This window comes from Orbicella faveolata, unplaced genomic scaffold (genome assembly GCF_042242905.1).
Source record: "Orbicella faveolata isolate gen_17 unplaced genomic scaffold, um_ofav_v1 contig_15, whole genome shotgun sequence".
In the NCBI taxonomy this organism is placed as follows: Eukaryota; Metazoa; Cnidaria; class Anthozoa; order Scleractinia; family Merulinidae; genus Orbicella; species Orbicella faveolata.
Genome location: NW_028301542.1, coordinates 11,652,501 through 11,671,507, shown reverse-complemented (window position 1 = coordinate 11,671,507; position 19,007 = coordinate 11,652,501). Strand labels below are relative to the sequence as shown.

Sequence of the window (19,007 nt, the reverse complement as noted above, 5' to 3'; positions counted from 1 at the left end):
CCTCGCTTGTGCTAATGTCTGTTTTACCACAGACTTCTTAGCATTACCCTGGAAAAAATGCAGGGAATGCATTTGGTAAAAGGTAAAACTGGGGTTTTCATGTAAGGACAACCGCTTAAAGGTCCTTCAGTACTTCGCCTTCCGACTAATTTCCTTCGTGATATTGTGCAAAGCCAATGTAAATAATTGTTATGTACGAATTTGTTCGAAAGTCGCCAGGCTTCTCAAAGGATTCTTCTCATTAAGTAAATAAGTAGAAGGTAAATATATTTACACTTACACAAGATGTTATTATTTTCCTTGCGGACCTATTCCCGCACGCAGAAGCCTTAGTAGCATATCAGGTAATTGGTTGTATTGCCACAGTTGAGTGTTAATCAGCAAAAGACCAACTGCGAAACAAACCTTGCACACTTTATCTTGAAATGATCATTTTATCAAATATAACTACATGGCATGCTTTAGTAACTCCATGATATGCTTTAGTAACTCGATTCTTCCATTTTCCAACTTAAGAATATGAAATCAAGTAAAAAATGATAATCTTAGTATTGAAATATGTTACAAACGGACTGCCTAAACGTTCTATATAAGATCTTTTTTCCTCCCCTTCCATAACGTAGAAGTCCATCGTGAATTAGTAGACTGCCTCATAATGACCTTAACTAATGGAGTTGCACACTCTTCTTCAAGGTAAGACTTCACGTCACTATTCTAACACTCTAGATGCTAAAAACATTAACACTTCGTCTTTAAGGAAAGTATAATACACCTTCGTTTACATTAAGGATTAAGAATAACTTCTCCTTTCCTGATAACTTTACCATCACAGTCTGGAAGAGTTGCCCACAGATAACACAAAACAGTTCGCGATTTTGAACGAACGGGACGACGAGTTGGGCTCCGTTCTTCAGTAAAGCTAACAGTTTGGCTCACTGTGTGACTCCTAGAACTGTAAGCAGCTGTGTTGTAGTCAATCTTTAGAGGAGGCACTTGAGTGACAGCACACCAGGAGAACTGCGTACAATATTTGATGTAGTCATTCAAGTCGTGCAAGAGCATCCTGTCGTAATCTAGAAGAAGGTGACCCTGATAACGTCGTTTCCACTCATTAGCAATAGCACTTTTGACATCCTGCAAAGATAAACATTGGTTTTAAAAGAATCACTTGGATATTTACTACACGCGCATATTTATGAACAGTTAATCTGTTCAAGTTGACATCACTGTTTGTTGCTCGTGTGTCCTATCTTGTTCATGATCAATCTTAACGATACTTGTCCCGCGGACTAGCCCGGCCCTCCATCCTGCCAGTGGTGGGATGTGTTCTCACAGTGATTCCACATCGGGGCTCAGGATTCTTCTGGCCGACCGAACTGTTCGTTTCATTAGCCATATTGAAGACTGATGCACCAGCATGTCGAAACAATTAAGAAATAACGTGTACATTTTAGGATCATTATTTTGTTCCTTCCATCCTCGGTCACTACACTTCGCCTCCATGTAATATCCTCCATGTATTACCTTTTGTAGTTCACTTTATTTTCCTATTGCATTTTGTAGTATCCTATTTATGCACCAGTCATTTGAACCCCCCTCCCCCCACCGCAATTGGAGGATATCCGGGGCAAACTGGGGGTTTTCACTTCGTTTCCACTTAATTTAGGTTCCCAGGTAGTCGCGGAATGAACATTTTTTCACGGCTTTGCTATGCAATGTGGGGGTTTCAACGGGCATTTAGCGGGGATTTCACCAGTGGTTCGCGGCTTCTTTTAGAAGATTGGGTTCAAGTTGCATGTTCGCAAAAAACATGGAGGCTGAACAAGTGACGAAGAAGGTATGATTTCAATCGCTTAATATCATGCTTTGACTTGCCTTTAGTGATATGAAAAATAATCCTGTGAAAGCTCCTGTCGTTAACAAAATTATAATCTATTCAATGAATTGTGCTTAATGTTTAGAGGGCTGATAGTAAGAGTGAATGCCTCGGGCACACCCCAATTTTTTTCTTTTTTGGGAGGGGGGGGGGTCAAATGGCGGGTGCATTATTTCTCCTTCGCAATTTTGTTTAAAATGCAAATGCAATCAGAAAAGCAAACGAAGGACACTGTTGATTATCTTCGTTTTAACTTTTTAAACCCATTAGATTTACATTGCGAACTCACTTGAACAAGAGAATGTAAATCATGTGTCTTTGCTCGCTCCTTGACAAGGATCATCACCTCGCTTAACGCATCCTGAGTTTTTGTATGTAAGGTTAGGTTTCTTTTGGGCGACTACACTGCAGTTTCCAAAACTAAGGATTTTAAATCAATATTAATTAATCCAAACAATATAACTTTAACAAATAGCTCCTTTTACCAATACGCCGGCTATTTTGAACAATCGTTTCAAATAGCTATTATCGGACGCTTAAGAGGCAACTACATTTTGCCCGAGAATTCCATAATGTCTCTCACATCAACAGAAATCAAAATGGCTACCGTATCGGTAAAAGGGTCTATTCGTTGATATGCTTAGTGCAACTGTGTGTTTGATTATGGCGCACTAACTTACTGCAGCAATCTAAACGACAAGATTTGAAGCATCTTATGTGAGTATTACATATCCTTCTCGTCTGATCATCTTAAACGTTGTATCCCTTGTGTTACGAAAAAGGAGCTAGAAAATAAATAACCTGAAGTGTAACGTGCATCGTATTTTCCACCCTCACCAACCATCTCACAAGGATATCATATAACATTGGAAAAAACATTATGAAGTATTGAGAAACAGAAAGCAAATTGTGTTTGTTTTTATTTACCTTGTTCTGAAATGTATTGTTGTCCGAGCCAATAGCTGGAGCGTCATTCACTAACATTTCCATATCATTACAGTACAGGTAAATTCGGCGAAAGACTCCTTCACAGGCAAAACGACTTCATTAGCAATCTGTATCAGAAAATTTTAAACTGAGGATTTCGGCTTCCATTGTTGGTGACATCTTTCATGTCCAAACTTTGTGCATATTTCCTAATCGTGTCTCATTCTCACAAAGTTAAAACCACTCTGCCACGCCCCACCTTGCCCCGCCTCGCCCCGTCTTGCCCCTTTTAAGGGAAAAGGCAATGGGAAAGAGGTTGGGTGGGAAGGTGGGAGTGTCATGGCCAGATTTGGTGGGCCTTGGACTGTAGCCTGTTTTTCCCCGCGTATTTGTTGTATCTTAAGTTGAAGTAGAGTTTCAACTCTTATTTTCGCTTGACCACCGCCCTTATCGAATCTGGTAAGCCGTTGTTTTCGAATTTGATCCTGCAAGGGTCGACGAAGGTTTTTACTTGTGTGCTACCTCTATTGAACACTCCCATTCTAGCACTGCTCCGCTTGAGATTTTGCGTTGAGAATTCAGCTCCCGGCAGTTCTAGTCTTCTTTTCACCAATTTCGAATCTGCTCTTTCCAGATTAAAGCGAGATAATCTTCTCTTTCCCAAGTGCTCATGGATTAATTCGCTGTAATAAATGGTAATGCCTTCGTCTGCCGAAGACCGATGATTTCATTTCAGAAGTCGTTTATCTGAGAGCAAATTCATTTTTACGCTGTTTATTCTACAAACGAAGGGTTATTATAGATGCTAGATATTATTTCTGTTCAGATCACACTTTGAGGAAAAACTATGAAATGCAGAAGTTGAACTTCAGCCCAATAAACCAGTGCATTCGTTATCATAGAGCTGTGAACGTGAAGAAAAAGCTCAACTAAGCTTTTTAACATTATATCAAGAAATAAATTAACACTTGATACACATTAAAGTTCAAGAACATTACCTCGAAAATAAAGCCAGCGAGTCTGCAACACTTAAGATACTCCATTGAGCTTATTTTGCTTCCCGGATAACGACCAACTCTAGTTGTTAGAATGTCAATAGCATCAACACGTGTACCGTTCTTAAATTCAAAGACGTATTCACTCTCCAGCTGTGACTGCCTGTTTGTGCTTAGTGTGTTTTCTGTTCGTCTCTGATCAGATCTCACTCTTCTTTCTGAGAAAGCGGCCTGCTTGTGAGAAATGCATACAGTCTCAGTATCTCGTTTTAGAAAAAGTGTAAGCTACGACAGGTTCTAAATAAATGTTTTTGCTTTTGATTAAATAACATTTTCCAAATAATTATTTATTAAATAGTATTTTAGACAACTAGACTTTTTAATAACAAAGTGTTTTTTCAGCAGTGGCTGCATTAAATGGTTTTGAAAAATTGGCCATCGCTATTTAGAGTACCTGCCTGTAAAAATCAGACAAATTCTTAATTTCGCGGCAAGGGTCGAAAATTTGATTTCGCTCATATTCCTATGGTAGATAGGCTAGGGCATGACAAAAACTACTGGATGGTTTTTTTGGCAAAATATCCTTTTTATTTCAAAGAAATATGCAAATTACCAAATTCCGTTAAAATCGTCATTTGACGCACCATTTTATTTTAAGGTGGTGGCCTCGCATAAAAAACCATATCATTCTTCCGTCTTTAAGAGTGAATGCCTATAAAAATGGACCTAAATCGGCTATCAATGGCACAAGCCGAAAAATTGATTTCTCTTGTATTTTGTCCATAGGTAGGTCCTAGTAAGAATAGAAACGGACCATAGTTAGTTTCTGCTAATACAGCTTTCTTTGGTAGAAATATGCCAAAAACGATTTCGACCCGATTGGGCTCAAAATCTACCTCCGGTTTTGCTGAATTTTCCGAATATTTGATTTCTTCGCGCTCCGCAGAACAGCTACTTGAAAATCTTTCAATGGATTTTATATTCAGTTCAGGTCTTCGTGGTATGACTGAGCGAAAAATAAAATAAATCAAAGTTAGTCTTGAGCCCGAAAAAGATCAAACTGACCCGCACAATTTTACAATGCGTCGCAAGAAAATTATTGCAGAAAAACATCGCCATATTTTTCTATGTGCTATAACTTTAAATACCATAAAAACACTTTCTACGGGTTAAATATACACCCACCTGTTACGATATCAAAAAATATTCCTGGGCAAATGGTTTCAAGTCGCCCGCCTTGGCTTGTGTTTCTCATAGATTTTGCCCAAAATCCGCCGTTGGAATGTAAACAATTGCGTGACGCGGATAGCCACTCTCGAGTAAATATTCGTTTCCAGCAATCCGATGAAAGCAATTTTTGAAACGTTGTGTGGATAAAATAATGGAAAATGTTTTTTTTTGTTTAAGGTAGTATAAATATATATATTTTTTCATTTGCATTGCAACACCCACGACATCCCCGATAAAGAACGTTACTACAGTACTCCAGGAAATGATTTTAACACTTGTTTATTTTATTGATTTCACTGATAACTTACAATACAGTGTCAGTTTTAGAGATACACTTAACCAATCCTCTATGGTTTATGGCAATTTAATCATTGACTGACAAATAAAGTCAAGTGGAAATACCATAAATTCTATAAACTACTAACTGCGTGACGGCATCTCAGCTCTTCTAGCTGTGTAGAAAATTTGTACCTACACAATATGCTCAAACTCAGCTAGAAAACCCGGAATTTCTTGAATTGAATTAGCCGAGGAAGAAATTGCGTTTAAGTTTCAATCATACTGGGAAAAAAAATCCATCTTTTCTACTTTGGTTGTTTGGTCAATTAACTGAAATTTGCAGATCATAACACTGGTAGACAAATAAACATTACAGTGGTCGATCTAGGACTAGGTTTACACTAAAGGAGTCTTTTTGGATTCGTAAAAGTTCCCGGATTCATCAGTTTTAGAGTATTCGGAGTAGTAGGGGTTTACAGTGAAAGGATATTCGGATTCTTAACCGTTTACACACGACGATAACTCCGGGAACATTCATGATGGAATGGTTAACAAGCAGTTTGTTGCCTCCACAACGAGAAACAAAATGCCTCCGAAAATAACCACGGTACTGTTGTCCATCATGTCAGGTCCCTCCAGGTATTTTTTCTGGTCTTTACTTAATATCTAGAACCGTCGAGGTTTTCGATCGTGCCATCGTCGTCATCTGCGCAGTAAAGTATAAATTGGGTTTCTGAGGAATACGGCATTACCCATTATAAAAGTGATTAGCTACACCTGAAACAGCACGAGGTAATCACCCAGCGACCGCCATCAAATGGCCATCAATGTGCCTACGACTCGACTACGACTGGATCATGTAATCCGCCATTTTCGTTTCACCGGAAACTCAAGAGATCACAGGCGGAAAAATATCCGGATTTGAGAGAAAATCGTTTACATGACAAAACTCTCCGGACTCAAAAGTTTTCGGATTCAAAGTTCCCACTTTAAATTCCGGATTCAAAATCTCCGGCGGAGACACGACCAAACCGGGGAGTTTTTATTTCGAATTCGTCCACTTTTGTGTAAACGGCAAAATCAATCCGGCACTATAACGTTCCGGATTCATCACGAATCCGGAACAATTTTCTCTAGTGTAAACCTACAATCCTGGCCATAAGTTGTTGGAACACCTCCCCTTTTTGCGCGCTAAAACCCACGATTTCAACTACGTCCTTAACGTTTTACAACAAAAGATGAATAGAAGCAAGTACAATTGACCTCCCTCCCCCTAGCAATGTTGCAAGAAAATGAAGCTATTCTGAAGACTAGATCGGATGTGGGAAAAAAAGAAAAAGGGACAATAGAAAGTGGTTAGACAGTTGTGTTGGAACCGAACGCGATTGCTGAAAAATCGTTATTATTGGAATAAGACGTGAATATCTATCTTATCGTCTCTTTAGTTCGAGAATACTGTTTTAGGAGGCGAACAATTCTTGAAAAGTGGCTATTCTGAAGCTATTGTCAAGGATTTTTTTTTCTTCAAGATTTTTATCAACATTGACAGGGGGGAGGGGGGTATGCGGGCTTGCGCGGTTTTGGTCTTAAGAGAGGCTGCCTGTGAAGCCATCTGCCGTAACTGTCCCAACACTTTTGACCAGGATTGTAGTCTTAAAAGAACAGCGAACATCCATCTTGTTTTGTTCACGAAAGTCGGCCACGGAAGAGCGAATTTCAATGAAATATATATATAATTTGATTAAGCAATTAGCCAAAAATAGGTTGGCCGCCAAAACAGTTTAGGGTTGAAAATGAACTTAGAACGATTTTCTTTCTAGAACTCGTTGTTGTAATTAAAATGATCAAAGAAAGAACGACAGCTTAAAACGACATAGCAGTAACACCCGAACTCCAAGCAAATTGCGTTTAATTGGCGTTTTTAATTAACGAAATTTCCAAAGCGATGACTTTCAAAATATTAAAGTTAAAAGTGGTCCATTATGTTTTTCTTTTTTCATCCAAATGTTCTAAGATAGCCATCTGCGGTTTGCTGGAAACGAACTATGTATTCAGGGTGACCGCCCGCGTCACGCAATTGTTCATATTCTCACGGCGGTTCAGGGAAAAATCTATGAGAAGCACAGGCCAAGGCGGGCGACTTAATACCATTTGCCCAGAGATGTTTTTTGATTTTCAAACAGGTGGGTGTACAGTTAACCCGTAGAAGTGTTTTTTAATGGCATTTAAAGTTATAGCCCATAGAAAAATATGGCGATATTTTAGTGCTATAATTCGTTTGCAACACATCGTAATATTTTGCGTTTCTGTTCGATCTCGTTTCGGGCTCAAACGAAACCTCGATTTATTTTATTTTTCACTCAGTCATACCATGAAGACCTGAGCTGAATGTAAAGACCATTGAAAGATTCTAAAGTAGCTGCTGTGCGACGCGCAGAGCAATCAAATTTTCAGAAAATTTAGCCTAACAGGAAGTAGATTTTGAGCTCAATCGGGGCGAAATCGTTTTCGCAAATTTCTCCCCCAAAAAACTGCATTAGCAGAAACTAACTATGGTCCGTTTGTTTTCTAGCTAGGGCCAATCCATGGGCAAAAAATGAGCAAAATCGATTTTTCGACTTGTGCCGTTGTTTGGTCCATAGTTATGAGCACTGGCTCTTAAAACACTCAAATATTGTTCTGCAATGTTTAAATGTGTACTGGGTTGATTTTAGGGAATGCTGCGTGGTCGTCGATAAAACCATGGAACATTCCGGAACATTCCGGAACATCTCGGAACATCGAATAATTATCATAATTACGCGAAAAATATGTAAAATTAAATTTAAAAATTAAATTAAACAAAAATAAACTGGTATCATCTCGGAAAATAGAAACAAACCAAAAACATAAAAAGAGGGAAAAAGAAAGAAAAGTGAAAGTGACTGCAATGAGTGAAGGCTAGCAACTAAGAGGAGTAATCCATTCCTTCCAGTCGTTCACCGTCAGTTACATCACGTGACTGTCCTTTATTCCCACATTTCGTTCTTGACAGAAAACTAAGGTGGTGGCGTTCGAACTCCTTAATCAGATCTAAAAGTATAGGTTCACGAGTGTGATTTCTTTATTTAATTCATTACGTCAATGCAAAGATATGCGTATACACGATTTCTCATGAAGAAATAGTTTCTCCATTAGATCGAAATAGAAACTCTTCGGCATCGAGTGTCTTGTCTAAACTAGTTCGGACTGCTCGACCTCTGATGACAGTGTAAACAAATACAAACACAAAATTTAAAAGCATTTAGCGACGCGCGCGCTGTCTTGCGGGGTCGCTGATCAAAACTTTATTGTCTCTATAAATATTTGTTACAAGTGTGGGCGATCTGAAATTGAATTCTAAGTGTCGCCAACACTTCAAATGCATCTCCTGGAAAATGTTTGTCCAGTGTCAAAGTATTTGTCCAGGTGAAAAGAGGAAGAAATATCACTCTTGCTAAGCAAATGTGGCACTGGAAATGCGAAGGTGAGTGTGTTTTTCTCTCTCTGAAAGATCAAGGAGATCAGATTCTAGCAGTCCAAAATGTATTGATATTAAATTGCCAAAATGAGTCAAAGGTCCGTGTTATAATACTCTGCTACGTACCTGGATGATGTAGCAAATGGTCTGAACATGAAGTTTGGTTTGTTTCTTCCACACATTGTTATGTATGTATCTTTTACTATCTGTTAAGAAGCTTCTGCTGTTATAGATATATATAATATCTTTTTTTTTTAGCTCCCCTCTCTTTATTATTGAGACCTCCCCTATAGTCTACCCCCAAAAAACACGAACAAACCTTTTGTGGTCAGGCAAGAGTTTAGTTTGCTTTAGAGCCTTCACCTAAATTTATTATTATTTTTTTTTTATAATTTACTTGTGGAAATGATGTGTAAAGGAAAATAACCATAGATAACCATAGCTGAAATTTGAGGCCCTTTCCTCTCTCCCCACTTTAGTTAGGAAGCAACTGCAACTAGCAAAACTTTATTCCGTCACAATAACAATAATCAGTAAATAACAATAATTTATCATCCATGCAAATAACTGTGAACAAATATAAGAGACAATTATTTATACATGTATAACTGATAACGCATCATCAGGACTAGTGGGTTTCCAAATATAATGTGGGAATTATCTCTACTAAAAACAAATCAAACATTAAAGGTATACAGAGTTACATTAATATCCCCATAAGAAAAATGTCATAATCTTTTTGTTAGCCTTTGAAAGATAATTTATTTCCTGCCATTATTTATTATTCTTTGTTAATTTTCAGACCATAATAGTGCTACATAAATTCCTCAAAGGATGACCATTTATGGATAATTCAAATAGGAATGTTGCTCTTGCAGTTCAATAAATAATACTGAAAAAAAAGGAGATGGAGAAAGAACCATTGTTGATAGTAAAGCTATGTGGCTGATGTTCTGATCAACCACAAGACGTAGAAAGTATACATTGAGATTTGTTGTTGCACATGGTTGTATAACAGGCTGAAGAGCCTTATTACCATGAAGTAACATGAATTGTAAAAGAGCAATGACATTGCATTGTTTCCCATTCATTTTGTTCATGCAGTTTCCTAAAAAAAAATCTTCCTCACATCAGGAACCTCTACATGTATACCAATGCCAGATACTAATGTTATAGTTACATCATTTTAGCTGTATCATATTTTTCGTAACACCATGTACTCATATGGGAATACTGAAATAAATTGGTGTTGTTGTTGTTGTTGAAAGCACCCAAAAGATTAAGCTTTATATAAGTTGGTTGAAAGGTATAAAATGAACAAAAACAATTACATCGACAAAAGCAGTGGGGGATGGGGGACAAAATGGTGGAATAGCCCTATATCTAGTCTTGTAATGTCTACAGGCTTTTCTCAAGCCTGAATGTACAAAAATCATCATTAGATGTTCCAGATAAGCTAATTAAAATTGCTGCAGAGCCATTATGGAAGCCCCCAGCACACATATATAACCACTCGATAACAACTGGCATAGGACTTTTATTTTTTTTCTTGGCGTTTTTCTTAACAAGGTAGTAACCTCTTCAAAAGGCCAATTGCTACCCTATACCCTGGTTACCACACACATAGTTTTTATTCTTTCCATAGCCATATGCAAAATAGATTTCTCTTCTCATATTTATTTAATTATAATACTGATGTAAATTAATTCTGTAAATAATGCACAATAAAAGTTGATCGATTGATTTAATTTGACAGTTTAATGATCTGTTGATTGTGTAAGACCCTTTTTTGTAAAAAAAATAGAACAGAATGGGGTTACTTGAAAAAATGAGGACATGAAAGATCATATGAAAGTGAGCACCTTTATTACATATTCCTTGCAAGGAAACATGAGCAAAACTCCAATACAACAAAACTTTCCTGAGTTCAACAGATTTTTATTCTGCTACAGCTTACAAACCTATGTAAATAACCAGGAAGTAAATAGTTCTTACCATTAAAAAAATTTTCTCTTCATCTATCAGCACGGCTTATATTTAAATCCTCTGGTCAGTGATGCAATTTCCACGGCTGATTTCCACAAACGCTTCCGTGTGTCCATAAACAAATTTTACCGTGTCATCGATAGACGTAATACATGCCGTATCCTGATTACGTTGCTTGAAAGCTTTCACAACTGCACCTCGCTCTTTAAACTTCTCCTTTTTATCGAATATGAAGAGAAGAAACAACAAGAACACAGCTATCGATTCCTGAATTTTTCTAGACGGTCCACCACAAAATGCACCGCGAAACCCGTTGGTGAAATATTACACAAGCTGGCAATCGTGTTTGAAGCGGCGACGGCATTTAAGGCCGCTTTCTACTCTCTTTTTAACTCTAAATCACCTAACTTCAGCGAAGTGAAAACACATGTCAGCGTTCCGATCTGTTTACATCTAAAGAATACTCTCTATTCCTCTCTCCCCTCGCTCAGGATTAGTTTTGAGCATGAGCAGATATGCAGGCCAAAATTACGCATGCGTTACCGGATGTCCGTGATTTACGGACATCCGGTAATGGCTGCTACCAGAGCCCTACGTTTCTCCGACCACGTGACCAAAAGAAACGGAGGCTCTGGGGACGAGAATGACGTGTTTCTGTCACCATTCGTCGCACATTAAAGTAGAAGTTTGCTATTGTTTACACAACGTCCGATGTACATCGCCAACTGTCAACTCGTTTAATGGTCGAATACCATGAATCTATGACCCTCTTTCGACACATATGATCACCACTGCATCTAAGTCAAGAACGGCTAAGTGATTTGTAGATGGTTGCTCGCTTTCCACTACACCAAAATATTACGTTTGATCATCGTTTGATCTATCGCTGCTTGAATCCTTGCTTGCAGCGGTTCCTTGTTTGTTCGTCACGCAATGCTGTCATCCCATTTTAGGGGGTAGGGGTAGGACAATTTCTATCCTAATACGTAAGGCTTCCTAAGGCTTGGGACCACAGGGAGCACACAATCTCGTTGAGTAGGAAGAGATTAAATTAAGTAATGAAAAGAATGAAGAGTTAACCATTGCCCGTGTTGTCATCTTTTACTAGACCACTGCTACCTGCACGCCATGCGTAAATACTGTAACGCTAAACTCGTACCTAGGTCTTTTCGCGCTGTGCAATTATCTTTGGTTTACATGTAATACAGTGGGCTACCCTCGGGGAAATGGGAGGTGGCCACTTAATAGGGGTTGGCCGCTTAATAGAGGTTGGTGTACCTTGAATATTTTCCCGCCAATTAATTATTTTGCACCCAAAAACACAACGCAGCATTCCCTAAAATCAACCCAGTACACAGTTAAACATTGCAGAAAAATATTTGAGTGTTTTAAAGACGGAAGAATGATGTGGTTTTACATGCGAGGCTCTCAAACTTGTTAATAAAATGGTGCGTCAAATAACGATTTTAACGGAATTTGGTAATTTGCATATTTCTTTGAAATAAAAGGATATTTTCCCAAAAAAACTATGCAGTAATTTTTGTCGTGCCCTAGCCTATCTACCGTAAAAATATGAGCGAAATCGAATTTTCGACCCTTGCCGAGTTATTTTCCATATTTATGGACAGGGACTCTTAAAATGTTTTAGATTAGACAAAGTGCTTACCGACCCTTATTCCTTTCTTTAAACTCGTCAAGCTCTCTACGTTTCTCCTCTAGTGCTTGTTTTGCTTTCACCATTTGCTGCTGATACGTCAGTGAAGCTTGACATGGTAAACAGAACGAAGCAAATAATTTTGAGTATAAATTAAAATTACTTTACCAAGTACAGTTAGCCGCGGCACCACAACAACAATATGATAAATAAAAACAATTATTGTTCGTATGTCCGACTATACTGTGCGACCTGACGGTCACCTGCGAAACGTCATCGTACAAGGAGTTTTATGAGTTAAATAGGGTTAACAAAGACAAGACCAATATCACCCATAAATATACCCTTCCTCGTCTCTCGAGTATTTTGAACTGATGCTAACTCTCACCTGTAGCTGGCGCTCGCCTTCTTTTACTTTTTGCTTTAATATCTCATTCTCCTCCGCCCTTTGGGTGGCGATGTCCAAGCTGGCAAACAGAATTGAACAAGAACATGGCTTACATACTGCAGTCTTTTAGTTTACAATGTCTAAATAAACCAAAAGATATCTTCACTTTACAAATTTTTTTTTCTCAAGACTCATAATAAATTTTGGTCTTTTGAACAAGAAATATCACTTAAAAGTACTTTAAGGGCCTCAATCAACATAAAAAACAAACTTTTCAAGAAATATGTTTCAACTAACTCTGTATATTACCACATTAGATTCAAACTTTATAGAAATAAAATTAATCACTTATTAGAGCGGTTTTCATTTCATTTCATTTCAAAAACTTGCTACGCTTCGGTGAATACCTTAAAAAATTGCAAACTTCATTGAATGTTCCAAGCATGTTTCTGATAAGGGGTTGATCACAGGAGTGAACGATTGTGAGGTTTAGACAGTGAGCCCTGCAGTGTGTGTACACAGCAATTGGAATTTTTTCCCTTATCAGTGCTTGTGTACCGTGCCTAGAGGATGACATATTAGACGCTCCAGCGTACCCTTGTCCCCGACAGTTTTTTATGTCTAAGTTCCTCTGTGGTAGGGTATCCAGTATCGAGCTAGCGATCGCCTCCCCGGTTATCCTCTGCAGACTGTTGAATCCTAAAAATTCCTCGTGAATATATCCATCACCGTCAACAAAATGTAGGACAAGTGATAGCCAATTTATGCACCCGTATAATATTGTAACCTGCGATAGAGCATGTGATGCCTTTTTAAATTGATTTTCTTTTGTTCTTCTTCAAAAACGAAAATCTCGTCTCGCGGAATTTCGAAAGGGGTTTCCGATACTTTTTTCCTCTTGAAATAATATTCATTTTCATAACCCAAAAGGGGGGTTCCAGAACCCCTGGAACCCTCCCCTGGCTACGCCCCTGGAAATTGACAGATTCGTCATACGTAGAAGATCGCACTCTTCACCTTCAAACGCTCTGGTTCATTTTCTATGGGAAAATATTCAAAACATTTCCTCGATTTCCAACGAGGTGGTCGTGTTGAAATGTGCGACCCAGTTTTAGCTCCTCTGTTGGGACCCCATTATAGTCATTCCAGTGATGTAAGTGCTACCTAGGCCAGCGGCACTTCCCCAGTACCTTATTGATAGAAAGTAATCCCCTCCCCTAGGGGGTGGCTTTGAAAAATCATATCACATTATATTACATCACATTACATCACATTACCTACCATTACACCACAATGAATCCCATCATATCGCATTTACCTTTCTTTTAAGAGATTTTGTAGGTGGGTGTTGTTTTTCTGTAAAATTTCTGTGTTGTTCTTCAACTGTTCTTCGTAGTGTTTTCGTAACTTCAAGACCTTTAAAAATTGTTTAAACAGTATTACTTATATTTTATAACTTCAGCCTCTTAAACGGCAATGTATAACAATTTGGTTTTCATATGATCAAAAAATTGTTACCTTTCCTCTTGTTCACTTTTTAGTTGCTTTTCGGTTGTAGATGAAAGTGAAGAGTGATTATCGCAGTAAATTGTCCAATAAATAACATCTCCGTTACTTTGATAAGTAGGCTAATGCCTCCCTCAATCGACTCAAAAACGCTAGTAAATGTGAGAAAGATGTTTCTCTATTTAAAGTAAAAGTTTCTTCTCTAAAATGAAACTCAGAACGGAATTATGAAGAAAAACGGGTTAGCACTACGTATAATGTCCCAAGAATATGGCTGTAGCCCTCGTATACCCCTGTAAACCCCTGTATACCCCTGTATACCCTTGTATACCCTTGTATACCCCTTCATACCGTTGTATACCCCTGCATACCCCTGTATACACTAGTATACCTTTGTATACCCCTATATACCCCTGTATACCCTTATATACCCCCGTATACCCTTTTATACCCCTGTATACCTTTGTATACCCCTGTATACCCTTGTATACCCTTGTATACCCCTGTATAACTTTTTATACCCTTGTATACCCTTGTTCACCCCTGTGAACTCTTGTATACCGTTGTATACCCCTGTATACCCTTGTTTACCCTTGCATACCCTTGCATTTCCCTATATCGCCTTACATACCCCTGTATACCTCCTTATACCCTTGTATACCCTTGCATTTCCCTGTATCGCCTTGCATACCCCTGTATACCTCCTTATACCCTTGTATACCCTTGTATACCCTTTTATTTCCCTATATCGCCTTGCATACCCCTGTATACATCTTTATACCCTTGTATACCCTTGTGTACCCCTGTATACCCTTGTATAACCTTGGAGCGGCCATCCATATGGCTTTGAAGAGATTTCACTGGTCTCAGCGTGTCGATCGATAAGTACTTATAGCGGATCGATCGTGTTTTCACTATGTGAAAGACGCAAACTACTTTATATAAGAACCCCTGACGAGTATATAGGTTATTAGTTATTTTTATTGCCAGCGGTTTTCCAGTTATAATTAAAATTCAACCTGCAACCTGCAACCTGCAATCTGCAAAATATACCTGCCGCAGAAAACTTAATTTTTTTACAATAAGCAACTTACAACAACCTCCACAAAGCGACTCACGTGTTATTGTTTAGAGATTAGCGAGATTAAAACGATGTTATTTATAAAATGTCTCACAGCATGGCTTCAAATAAGGAAGACTTTGAAAAGGATTCCTATTGAAAATAAGCTTATCTCGCCGAGGCAACTTGATAATTTTCATAGCAAACGCCACTGCAAAAGTCACTTACCGCAAGTTGGCAATTCACTTCGGCCAGTGTAAATCTTCCAGGCAGAAACTTGCAGCAAAAGTTGTGAAGACTGAATTGAACTAATCTTTTCTTTTCTTTTTTTCCGCTGTATTTACTGTTTTGTAATTTCTCTGTTGACACGGACACGTTTGACTTCTCTTGTTCATCACCTGATCAAATCATGTGACTTTTCTTGCACGGCTGCAGAGCATCACGTCGCGCGAATTTTAAACTTGGGAAGTTCATTTGTCGCGTACTTTCGTCTTTCTACATATAGCCATTATTAGCTTTGCTTCACGGCTTTTTTCGGTATTATTTCATCTTCTTTCTCTAGCCACTGACTTGCTATAATTCACGGCATTGTTCAGTACTGTTTCGCCTCCTTCCCCAGCGCTGGCCCGCTCTCTTTTGCGATCTTCTTCGCTACCTCTTTGCCTGTTAATTTTCTTGCTTCAGTGCAACCTTATCTTAAAAATGTTACATCAACCTCCGCTATCGTTTGTCGACATAACAAATAGAAATGAGTCTTCTTTTCTTAAAAAATCCCGCCAAGAAAAGATGGCTTTCTTCAAATACAAACCGAGCGGAGGGTGCAAGTCTCTGTCAACCTATTAGCTGGAGTATGGCCGCGATCTTGCGCGACTCCGTCGTCGTCGTCGTGCGTACGCCCCCACAAGCAATACCGCTAGCCATGATAACCATGTGAAAATCCATTCATGGGTAACGTTCACTTTCCTGTATGAGTATGGGGCCCCGCTTGGAGCCCTTCGGGCCATCGAAGCTCCGCTAAAAAAGTGCGTTCAGCGTAGAGTCACTTTGCCACAAGGACAGCCCCACGTCTCGTCCGCTCAACAAAGTTAAGCCCTGTTCGGTGCGGTTAGTACTTGGATGGATGACCAAATACGAATACCCCGTATTGTAATAACTTCTTTTCCTTCCCTTTTCGAGGCGATATTAAAGACTCCAGAACTCCCAGCCTTGTGTATTGTCGTTTCTGCTATATGTATTTAAGCTTATCAACTATTTGTTCCTCATTTCGCCATGTCCGTATTTACTTGACTGTATTTGCTTATTTACAAAATCGTATAAATAAACAGCGGAACAGGTCGTTCGGATTCTCTTCAATTCTCTTGACTGTGATCGTCTAAGACATTTAATCACGGCTTTAATCATTGGAAAATTCATACAGCTCATCAATTTTGTGACTTTCTGTCTTCTTTTTCGGCAATCGAGTATGATTAAACCTGTATGAGCTATTTACATAATTTCAGGTAGCTTCTAGTTATAAAAACGTTCGTGAGAAAATTTATTGAATGTAGAGCATTTCTGCGGTCAGATATTGGGTACTTGCGTCAGAAATTCAAAGAAGACCTAACTTGACACGGTGTGAGCGACTGTAAAACGGCCTAAACGGCGGATGTTCGAAACCCGGGGGGGGGGGGGAACTCCTATATGAAAAGATCGGGGATGCTAGTCGTCTCGGGCACAAATCAAGGATTCTGGTCTCACTTAGGGTGTTGACGACGAAACGTCACCATCTTTAGCTGTCAAAGTAGCCATTAGGGTGCATTCGAAGTAGTAACAATTAAAAGAAACGCTCTCATTTAATTTCTGGTCTTAGGCGTGATTTCCGCTGATCTCTCGAGTACACCAGTCGGGTCTACAAGTGCGCGCGCGATCCTTTCTTGAACAGTAGCTAGTAATCAAACCTATTCCGTTTTAAGTGCTATCTTTTAGGGTCTAATGAAGCTTGAGTAACTCTCATGTCCTTTAGGAGTTAAATTCAATTTTTCCGACGAGCATCCCTGACCTTTTCATATTCGAGTTCCCCCCCCCCCCCCTGGGGTTTCATATGTCTAACAGGAAGTGACCCAGTGAAGCAGGAGTGATGGAGTGAAATCGCTTCACCACTACAACTTGGAAAATAATATTTTCCAAGTTCAAAAAGGAAAGAAAGAAAGGAAAGAGTGCGTGATTCCTGTTTCAAATCTTGCACCATTCCTGTTGTACTTTACCGTTTTAAACCAAAAAATTAAGGTGCGACGAGGAGGAAGGAAAATTTTAAAATCTTTTCAAACTACTCTATGACAAGAAAACTCTACAAGACCTGGCTTCGACTACAAGTTTATTCTCACCACAGTTTTCTTACTTGTACTTGACCACTACTGGGTTTAATGCGGAAAAAATGTTAAACCGTCTTTAACTTAATTTAACAATAAAGCTAGTGCCTAGCAAATCCCAAAATAAATCCTCGAATTGAAAGTATCAAATACTAATTCCGAGTGAAATGCCTTTCAATTGAAAAATATATATATACTTTCTTGTACTCTTTGTCTTCTTGGCTTTTTCGTCAAGCCTTTACTTGGCCTGCCTTGGCAGCCCAGAATGAGCTTCTGCATTCTCATACAGCTTAACATTGTCGTAATCCTTGTCATGCCATGTTATCTCAAGTCGGTGATTCACAAAGTGATAGTCTGGCATCTGGACAACCTTCTTAGCTCTGCATGCAAAGAAGCAAACGAACTCGAATTAGTGACACTGGGTCGAGTGCATCAGCATATAACAAATACAACACTGTTTTAAAAGTGCAAACTACTACCGTGGCCTGATCGTTGCCAGCTTCCGAAGTTTACTATCCTGATAAAAAAGAAATATTGTATATATATATTATTATTGGCACAGAATGACCTAAACTGCTCAGGAAATTCCCTAGTTTGACTCTAAATGCTTTAGAAAGATCGACAGAAATTAGACACGCTCGTTTTTCGACCTTTCTGGGTCATGCAGTCTTGTTCCCTTGAAATAAATTATTGGTACAGAATGACCTAAACTGCGCAGGGAATTCCCTAGTTTGACTCTAAATGCTCTAGAAAGATCGACAGAAACTAGACACGCTCGTTTTTCGACCTTTCTGGGTCATGCAGTCTTGTTCCCTTGAAATAATTATTGGCACAGAATGACCTAAACTGCTCAGGGAATTCCCTAGTTTGACTCTAGATGCTTTAGAAAGATCGACAGAAATTAGACACGCTCGTTTTTCGACCTTTTTGGGTCATGCAGTCTTGTTCCCTTGAAATAATTATTTCAAGGGAACAAGACTGCATGACCCAGAAAGGTCGAAAAACGAGCGTGTCTAATTTCTGTCGATCTTTCTAAAGCATTTAGAGTCAAACTAGGGAATTCCCTGAGCAGTTTAGGTCATTCTGTGCCAATATATGTATGAATTTATGAAAACCGTGTTAAAGACTTTGCACCAAAATAGCGGGCATGTTTTTGGAAAATCGGTTAGAAAATGTACATAAATATGGCCATGTCGTACCGAGAGTGCTATCTACCTCGTGTACTCTTAACAGAGTCCATACCATGCCTATACAAGCCT

General features: G+C 38.8%; 1 long non-coding RNA gene and 1 pseudogene across 1 annotated transcript; one reads left to right on the top strand and one right to left on the bottom strand.

Moving 5' to 3' along the window:
* Positions 1-664: 664 nt before the first annotated feature.
* On the bottom strand, positions 665-18,109 carry LOC149113541 (uncharacterized; annotated as a pseudogene).
* LOC149113542 (uncharacterized) lies at positions 8,761-9,786 on the top strand. The gene is made up of 2 exons (XR_016206828.1): positions 8,761-8,812; positions 9,609-9,786. It is a non-coding gene; the product is annotated as an uncharacterized LOC149113542 (long non-coding RNA).
* Positions 18,110-19,007: the final 898 nt, after the last annotated feature.